At 34.4% G+C, this 9,149-nt stretch overlaps 1 long non-coding RNA gene across 1 annotated transcript; it reads left to right on the top strand.

Annotated features, from left to right (window-relative positions):
* The first annotated feature begins 1,115 nt into the window (after positions 1-1,115).
* On the top strand, positions 1,116-7,557 carry LOC134283565 (uncharacterized). The gene is made up of 4 exons (XR_009995498.1): positions 1,116-1,353; positions 6,815-6,874; positions 7,201-7,261; positions 7,436-7,557. It is a non-coding gene; the product is annotated as an uncharacterized LOC134283565 (long non-coding RNA).
* Positions 7,558-9,149: the final 1,592 nt, after the last annotated feature.

The following is a 9,149-nucleotide window of genomic DNA, read 5'->3' as shown; positions in this document are numbered from 1 at the left end:
GAAAATTGACTGAAAATAAATCGAGTTCATTTGCCTATAGTTTTGAAAATGTGGACTTATCTTTTATGTCAATTGAATAAAAAAGAATTTATTCTCGGGAAATATTGTTTAATACTGTTCAATTAATAAACAATAAAAACAACGATGTTTAAAGAAGCAATTCTGGGATTTTGTTGTCTTCTTTGCATGACAAGTACCCCTAAAATGACTGAAATTGTGAAGTCGCAGTATGTATTTATCATTCCATGTTTAAATGGCTGCACTACATTTAATAACAAGGAAACATGTCATGCGCTTTTAACTGATTGATAAGCAAATGCTAATTTATCATTATGAAAAGTTTGAAAATCTTGTGACAAAGACTTCTCCGACATAGGTTCTACCTTAAAGCTGAACACGATTCGTAAAAGGAATCTGTCCGCCATTTTTGTCCCCGAGTCTCGCTACTCTGCAGACCCCTATAAATAGGGCAGAACTTCTAAAGTCACTGAGCAGTGCAATCAGTCGACACCGGTGAAGACGGACGTATGCTATACAGAACTCGGTAGCGAGAATAATAACGTAATACTTCGTCTAATGCAGGAAAATAAGATACCAAATAAGTTTACAATTATAGTTGTATAAGTCAGTGCAGTATACAAACAACACAGATAAACGTAACTGCAATAAAATATAAACAAAGGTAATGCAAGATAACCAGAACAAACACGGGTCGCCATTCCACGCCGATGCCCGTGGAATAAAGCAGTCAGGTGTAACGAATGTGACGAGTATACCCTAGTATTGATGTATCGTAGATAATGCTATCGAAAATGGCGTATTTACGAGTCGTGTTCAGCTTTAAGGCAACACATGAAAAAAATATGGTAATGAATTCATAATGAGGTCTGACGTCATGACAGTTGCTCCGCCCTGATTGATCCATATAAGGAAATGGTGCTCAAAATAACAATTTACCGATATTTGCAAGAATTTGTAATAAACAGCAATTATTATATCTTCATGTTGAAATAGAAAATACTTAGTGATTTTCTCGTATATATAATATCATGTCTGTAAAAAATTCTCTTTTTAATGTGTCATTTGTCTGCATTCGGCTTCAGCCAAGCGCTTGCACTCGGTGACACGGAATGTTGTTTACATCTAAAAACGTGACGACATCAGCTGAGATTTGCAGTGGATTTAAATACAATAACCACACAATCTTAAAAGAATACAGGGATAAAATAAGAGACACGGCATTACTTCTTCCTTTTACGAGAATATGAGGACATTATTTCGGAAAATAGCAGAAAACTGAGACGATATGCACCAGCTCCGTAGATCGATAACTGCACTGAAATTCCAGGCCAGGTATGTTCAGATGTATACGCATATGTAGGTACATGTGTAGATCTAAAATATGTAAACATGCTTTTGTTAACATAAAAAACCCAAGTGTGTTCATGTTCATTTCACATCATATCACAGTCAGTGAAAAACTGTAATGCAGTGCCTTGTGTGTAACCCCCCCCCTACTTAGTTGCACACTTTTTAGAATTATTAAAAATTAATTGCACTAAATATGTACTGAGTTCCTGTCAATTAGCTCATTTTCTTTGAAACAATAAGTGTAATAATGGAGGTTATCAGTAACAAAAATTTAAACTAAATTAAATGATATGTTTTCATTGTTTCAGTCAGTGATTCACTAGTGACTAGGCCTATACACACTGTCGGGTATCCGCGCCGGTTGTGACATGTTTGGATGCAGTGAAAATGGCGGAGTCAATCAACCGCTTCGACTCATCGAAAGGATTTAGTCTTATTAAACACTGTCGGGTATCCGCGCCGGTTGTGACATGCATGTTTGGATGCGGTGAAAATGGCGTAAAATGTACAAACGGGGAATGCTGTGTACCTTTTCCATGTCTATATTTTGGTAAATATTAATTTTTTTCTCAATTTTTTATTGAAATTCTATAGGTATCTGGTTAACTTTAATGATGTGTTTCAATTCTGTTTATGGAGTTCATTAAATAACTCGTTGATGCACTTTTTTATCGATGCACTTGACATTCATACCCCTTTAGCAAGTTTTAATTCGTGATTGTTAAAATAATATCAAATATATTTAAAATCTGAAGCAGCCAAAAGAAAGAAAAATCATTTTACAATTAAGATATCAAAAGTGTATTTTATGTCCCATACAAGAAATGTATTTAAAAACCGTTTTATTTTATGTATCCATAAAAAATATAGTACGGTTTGGATGATGGGAGTGTTCTGGTTTGGATGCAAATTCAACGTCTATATGTTACGGTTTGGACGGTCTATAGTTTCAAATTTCTCAATCCAATAGAGCTGTTCGAACCAGTTTGCATTTTTAATACACCCTTACATGAAGGAAATGGAGTTTATAATAACATGATATTAGTATCAATTAATAAAAAAATTTCACAGGCACATAAGAAGTCACCTTTCCCTTCTTCATACATTGTTTTTACAGTTGATTTCATATAAAAATGTTGAATCCCTTTTTCTCCACACGATTTAAAGGAAAGATTTCGATCACATCCCCTTTTTTTTCTTAAAAAACGATACTACATGTCTGATAACATAAAACAAATGTAAAATGTGTTAAATAAAATGAAAAAAAAATCGAATAATGCATATCCCGTCAACAGTCCCGTCCCACTTATAAGGCAGATTATCCCACGTTTCCAACTTTCGTTGATGCTCTTGCATCGCCCGCGAGGCGCACTGGTTATACTAGAGCCTCTGCTCTCAGTCGCGAAGTAAGGAGTCAATCCTTACATGTACGTCGCGGGTTTGAATCCAACTGTGGGAGAGAACGGTCCTTCGGATAAGATAATATAAGGCGAGGCCCCGTGTCGCAGTACGTGCTGGCACGAAAAAGATCCGTCACTGCTCAATGACCCTGAGTGCCGAGTATAGGACATGTGTTCACAGCTGTCTTGAGCGACTGATCGTGTAAAGCCGGACCCACTTTGCAGAGATTTTAAACTTGTAATAAGCTTGCAACATTGATTACATATGTTATATTCTCCCTCACTTTCAAATGTAAATTTATATTTTAAGTATGAGAATAATAAGAAAAGAACTCTATATTACAAACGCATTGAATCCGGGGGGGGGGGGGTTATCATTAAATAGACATGCAATTAACATTGGGGCGTTGGTTACCACCACCACCACCCCCCCCCCCCTTTCAACAGGCATATAATCAAAAAAGGGTAAGCAGTATACTGTGTTTAAAAAATGGTAGAGAAAGAAATGACCCCCCTCCCCCACATACACACAAGAAATAGGATTTTCGGGATTGAAAAATTTCAATTCTTTTTTGGTCCATCAATTAGCCCCCCCCCTTTTTTTTGCTTCCAACACCAATATGCCAGGATTGGTACTCGTTATAAACTTTTATTTTGCATTATACTGTATAACTATAATACTGATTAATTTTATTGTAAATAGTTATTTCATGAATCAATATATTCAGAGAATAGTATGTATTGTACATATAAACCGAATATGTCCGATTATGTAATATGAGAATGAAATGAAAAAAATCCCACAGGAATCAGTATACAATATTGACTAAGGGCTAAAAAAGGGGGGGGGGGTCGGCTTCTTACACCATTTCCCCCAAATATAAATCATAATTAGCCTCTTGCTGTGGAACTTGTTCATTGAAAGGCCTGTAAACCTACTCTCTTTTTTGCGAGGTTGCAATACAGTCAAGTTATCATTTTATAGTATTTGTTTGTGACCCCCCCCCCCTTTTTTCGAAATATGGTTTATGAAGCCTGATTTGTTACCATTATTTCTTCCTTAAAGATGTTTCTAGGTAAGTTTTAAAACAATTTATCTGGAAACCCCGCCCTTTCCTTTAAAAGTGTTAAAATTGTCTTTTTATACCATAATGTTAAGTATGATTTATATCAAAGAATCTCATCCAAACCGTATCAGAACTTCATCCAAACCGTACACAATTTTGTAAACACTGGCATCCAAACATGTTACGTTGTTCTATAGCATGTCACCATCGGAAGAGTTTCTTTGCATTAAATTCGTGGATTAATGGCAGAGCTACAGGATAAATAATTACTTTTAAACACAGGCTGTCTCTTAGTTGTAAAATTACATACTACAGATTCCATTTAATCACTGTCGGGTATCCGCGCCGGTTGTGACATGTTTGGATGCAGTGAAAATGGCGGAGTCAATCAACCGCTTCGACTCATCGAAAGGATTTAGTCTTATTAAATGGAATCTGTAGTATGTAATTTTACAACTAAGAGACAGCCTGTGTTTAAAAGTAATTATTTATCCTGTAGCTCTGCCATTAATCCACGAATTTAATGCAAAGAAACTCTTCCGATGGTGACATGCTATAGAACAACGTAACATGTTTGGATGCCAGTGTTTACAAAATTGTGTACGGTTTGGATGAAGTTCTGATACGGTTTGGATGAGATTCTTTGATATAAATCATACTTAACATTATGGTATAAAAAGACAATTTTAACACTTTTAAAGGAAAGGGCGGGGTTTCCAGATAAATTGTTTTAAAACTTACCTAGAAACATCTTTAAGGAAGAAATAATGGTAACAAATCAGGCTTCATAAACCATATTTCGAAAAAAAGGGGGGGGGGTCACAAACAAATACTATAAAATGATAACTTGACTGTATTGCAACCTCGCAAAAAAGAGAGTAGGTTTACAGGCCTTTCAATGAACAAGTTCCACAGCAAGAGGCTAATTATGATTTATATTTGGGGGAAATGGTGTAAGAAGCCGACCCCCCCCCCTTTTTTAGCCCTTAGTCAATATTGTATACTGATTCCTGTGGGATTTTTTTCATTTCATTCTCATATTACATAATCGGACATATTCGGTTTATATGTACAATACATACTATTCTCTGAATATATTGATTCATGAAATAACTATTTACAATAAAATTAATCAGTATTATAGTTATACAGTATAATGCAAAATAAAAGTTTATAACGAGTACCAATCCTGGCATATTGGTGTTGGAAGCAAAAAAAAAGGGGGGGGCTAATTGATGGACCAAAAAAGAATTGAAATTTTTCAATCCCGAAAATCCTATTTCTTGTGTGTATGTGGGGGAGGGGGGTCATTTCTTTCTCTACCATTTTTTAAACACAATATACTGCTTACCCTTTTTTGATTATATGCCTGTTGAAAGGGGGGGGGGGTGGTGGTGGTGGTAACCAACGCCCCAATGTTAATTGCATGTCTATTTAATGATAACCCCCCCCCCGGATTCAATGCGTATGTAATATAGAGTTCTTTTCTTATTATTCTCATACTTAAAATATAAATTTACATTTGAAAGTGAGGGAGAATATAACATATTTAATCAATGTTGCAAGCTTATTACAAGTTTAAAATCTCTGCAAAGTGGGTCTGGCTTTACACGATCAGTCGCTCAAGACAGCTGTGAACACATGTCCTATACTCGGCACTCAGGGTCATTGAGCAGTGACGGATCTTTTTCGTGCCAGCACGTACTGCGACACGGGGCCTCGCCTTATATTATCTTATCCGAAGGACCGTTCTCTCCCACAGTTGGATTCAAACCCGCGACGTACATGTAAGGATTGACTCCTTACTTCGCGACTAAGAGCAGAGGCTCTAGTATAACCAGTGCGCCTCGCGGGCGATGCAAGAGCATCAACGAAAGTTGGAAACGTGGGATAATCTGCCTTATAAATGGGACGGGACTGTTGACGGGATATGCATTATTCGATTTTTTTTTCATTTTATTTAACACATTTTACATTTGTTTTATGTTATCAGACATGTAGTATCGTTTTTTAAGAAAAAAAAGGGGATGTGATCGAAATCTTTCCTTTAAATCGTGTGGAGAAAAAAGGGATTCAACATTTTTATATGAAATCAACTGTAGAAACAATGTATGAAGAAGGGAAAGGTGACTTCTTATGTGCCTGTGAAATTTTTTTATTAATTGATACTAATATCATGTTATTATAAACTCCATTTCCTTCATGTAAGGGTGTATTAAAAATGCAAACTGGTTCGAACAGCTCTATTGGATTGAGAAATTTGAAACTATAGACCGTCCAAACCGTAACATATAGACGTTGAATTTGCATCCAAACCAGAACACTCCCATCATCCAAACCGTACTATATTTTTTTATGGATACATAAAATAAAACGGTTTTTAAATACATTTCTTGTATGGGACATAAAATACACTTTTGATATCTTAATTGTAAAATGATTTTTCTTTCTTTTGGCTGCTTCAGATTTTAAATATATTTGATATTATTTTAACATCACGAATTAAAACTTGCTAAAGGGGTATGAATGTCAAGTGCATCGATAAAAAAGTGCATCAACGAGTTATTTAATGAACTCCATAAACAGAATTGAAACACATCATTAAAGTTAACCAGATACCTATAGAATTTCAATAAAAAATTGAGAAAAAAATTAATATTTACCAAAATATAGACATGGAAAAGGTACACAGCATTCCCCGTTTGTACATTTTACGCCATTTTCACCGCATCCAAACATGTCACAACCGGCGCGGATACCCGACAGTGATACAAGCTATGATGTCTTTTGACAGACAGATATACACAAATTTTTTAAAAAATATCAGTATCATTGTGTTGAAAACATAGAAGCCCCACTTCAGTTCAGATCTATGGTTGTAATTTTCTAGAATTTCTAAAGTAATGAAAAAAATATTCATTTTTGTTTAGATTACATGTACATTAAAATATTTATATAATATTTTTATCATTGTAGCTGTCAAGAGTATCAGGCTTAAAGAATGAATAAATGAAAAATGCATCATTTCTTCACAGGGTATGTATACTTCCAAAGCAATTTACATTTTTAAAGTTTGCATGTACTTTACATTTTTTTTCACTTTGGTAAAGGAGAAACTCATTATTTTTTTTTTTTTTTTAGAAAATATTCTATCATCAACTATTGTAAATTCTATGTCAGAAGTTTCACTTTCCCAGAGAAGTTTTGTAACACATTTTTTTCTCCATTTATATGAATTACATAAATTAACTACAGCATACAATGTAGCATTTTTTTTTTTTGTAAAATGTAATGCCATTTTATTCTACAATATATATTTAGTAATTTCATAGCAAATAACTGCATATTATATTGTGTTGTAGGCATAGCTCATCCCGTGGACTAATGGATTCACTCAGGCAGGAAGTTAATTTAAGGAAAATGGTATGCTCAATATTAGCTGTAAATCATACAAAGTTTTGATAATAAAACTAACAGAAGAATTGAAAACATGTATATGCATTCTATGTGAAATGTTTCAATGCATTTTTCAATTTCATTTTTTATAACACAATTTTTTTTCAATAATGGTATTTCCTGATTTTCTCATATTTTCAGAATTCATTTTATCCACAAGAACATGAAGTGATGGAAATAATTTGCACCTGCCCAGCATTCCTAGGCCTACAGTCTATCATTGGATTTGAAAAAAAAATGTTTATTAAATTTTCTAGATAAATAAAATAATTTGACTTTTTAATTTATTTACTGTTCATGTGTTGAAAAGGCCATTAAGATTAGAAAATCTTAACTTGCATACTATTTTGTGTGGAGGGTACTAATGTCCATAAAGATCTTATGTCCAGCATGTGCATTGTGTTCATTTATTTTTTAATAAAATTAAAAAAAAAACCCAGAAGACTAGATATCCCCTTAATTGATTAAAAATAGGATAGGGGACCACCATTTGATTCTGAGGGAAAGGGGGGGGGCGAGTTTTTCCAAATCAGATTTTTTTATTTTCATGTCAATGAAGAACAGATTAATATTTATTTCCTCCGATTAATGAAATGAAGGACATATTATTTATTCATTTTCCCCTTCATTGAAAAGTCTAACATGAAGAAAAATGTTAAAAACTCGGAGATCACTGATCTGCAAGTATTTATTTCTAAAATCCGCTAGCCCCCCCCCCCCCCTCGGAATAAAATGGCTGTCTCCTTAACAAATACAGGAGTATAACCCAATCCTTTCTAATTAGTTCCTAAAACTTAAAACCTAGTTAATATCACTTAATTAACATTAAGCGGTCTGACTGAAAGCGATCGGGGAACATAAGCAGAAAGAAAAAAAATATTAACACAAGGTTGTGTACGATAGGCGTCGGAAGCAAATGAAAGGGGGCTAATTGAAAGGGGGAGGGGGCTTAACCAAAAGAAAAAGGTAAATTCCAATGCCTACATCACGTATATAATTTGCAAGTAAGTATGGAGGCTAATCCCTACCCCCCCCCCCCCCACACACACCCCAACCCGGTTCCGACGCCTATGCGTACAGAGGTGTGAGAGGGGAATAGATATATAATTAATTAATAATGAAAGCTATATTTTAATTAACCATTTGTGTTCTACATAAATATATCGGCAATATTTAGACCTGTTTGTATGTAATACTACATGTATTTACACATCTTTGAGGAAATGCGGGAGGTTTGAAAGACATTAAATGTATACAATATCATCTTCGCTAGCCAAGGGTTTCCGATCCGATACCTACTCTACAACCCTCGGGTTGTAGAGTAGGTATCGGATCGGAAACCCTTGGCTAGCGAAGATGATACAATATATGGAGAACGAATACAAAGAAAAGAAAGAAATGTCAACGATTTTTATGCATACCGTTTGATTACGTAAAAAAAAGAGTCCAGCCCTGTCCGCATGTATATTTATTTAAAATTTACGAGGTAAACAAACTATATCAATTACTCAAGAGTTATCTCCCATGCTGGGTCAATGATGCGTTGGAAAACTAAAATTAGATTGTCTCTTCCAAGATTTCAATTTTTAATCAAAAAGTGCAAGGGCATGGCGACAATCTAAAAAGTAGGTTTTTATTTTAAATTATTTATTTTATTGTATAGTTTTCAAAAAGTGATGCTCATTTCTTTGTAATCCTTTAGTTAATTTATAATTCGCGATGAAATTAGGAAAATATCCTATTTTTCATACATTACTGACTGTTTAAGCTGAATAACTTAATTATATCGAAAAACTAACTGAATGAGCATCTCTTTTGAGAAAGTATAGATACATAGTGCCAACATAAAACATTT

The sequence above is a fragment of the Saccostrea cucullata genome, unplaced genomic scaffold (assembly GCF_032062105.1).
Source record: "Saccostrea cucullata isolate Sc308-1 unplaced genomic scaffold, CSIRO_AGI_Scuc_v1 ctg665, whole genome shotgun sequence".
NCBI classification, from domain to species: Eukaryota; Metazoa; Mollusca; class Bivalvia; order Ostreida; family Ostreidae; genus Saccostrea; species Saccostrea cuccullata.
Note: the sequence above shows the minus strand (reverse complement) of the source record. Positions and strands in the feature narration are given on the sequence as shown.